Raw genomic sequence first — 799 nt, forward strand, 5'->3', positions numbered from 1 at the left:
CAGAAGTTACTGTCCCAGCCATGAATGTCACATGGCTGGATAACCAAACCTGTGGGGATTAAAAAATTATTTTTTATCATACCTTCTACATTCTCACAGCTAAGATGACAATCAAATCAAATTAATCTGATTAATGGGAGGTATTCAATGTCTAATACATGGACAAGGGGAATTCACATTCAAATGAATACCAAATAAATTGAGGTGATATTGGGTATATAGGGTATTTTGGAATATGGAAGAACAGAGTCTTAGATTTCAATGGTGAAATGGGGGACATGCAGCTAATTTAGGAAAAAAGCCAGCATACCTGGCAGGTTGATTTCTGTTCGGCAACTCCCAAAACTTTAAGACACGAGGAGACGGTAAGAGGGTCAACAAGCTCTTGCTAGGAGTGTCACTGTCTGAAGCTGAGGTGATGGTGCTGAAGCTCTCTTCCTAAACCAAACTGTGGCAACTAAACCTCTTAGGAAGAAATGAGATGACAATCCTAAGTAATTTCTCAGTCTTCCCTTTCTTTCAGCAATAATCACGCCTCAGATAAACCTCATTGGCTACGATACTGCCACTGCGCAAAGCTCAGCCTTCCCTTCCTTAACAGCCAGTTTAAAATCAACGTGCCAAGTGCAAAATGTTAGCCCTCTTCATTGTCACCTTTGAAACTTCAAATACAAGTTGTATATCCACAAGCTACATTAGAACATTGTTCCATATTTCACTGATATAACCATTCTGTTCTGAGAATAAGTTACTTTACTTAAATTGTTACATCTTCCTTAAGTAAATGGTGACGTACATG

At 38.8% G+C, this 799-nt stretch overlaps 1 pseudogene; it reads right to left on the minus strand.

Annotated features, from left to right (window-relative positions):
- Window positions 1–512: 512 nt before the first annotated feature.
- Window positions 513–580, minus strand: LOC128779574 (U4 spliceosomal RNA; annotated as a pseudogene).
- Window positions 581–799: the final 219 nt, after the last annotated feature.

This window comes from Desmodus rotundus, chromosome 11 (assembly GCF_022682495.2).
Source record: "Desmodus rotundus isolate HL8 chromosome 11, HLdesRot8A.1, whole genome shotgun sequence".
NCBI lineage: Eukaryota > Metazoa > Chordata > Mammalia > Chiroptera > Phyllostomidae > Desmodus > Desmodus rotundus.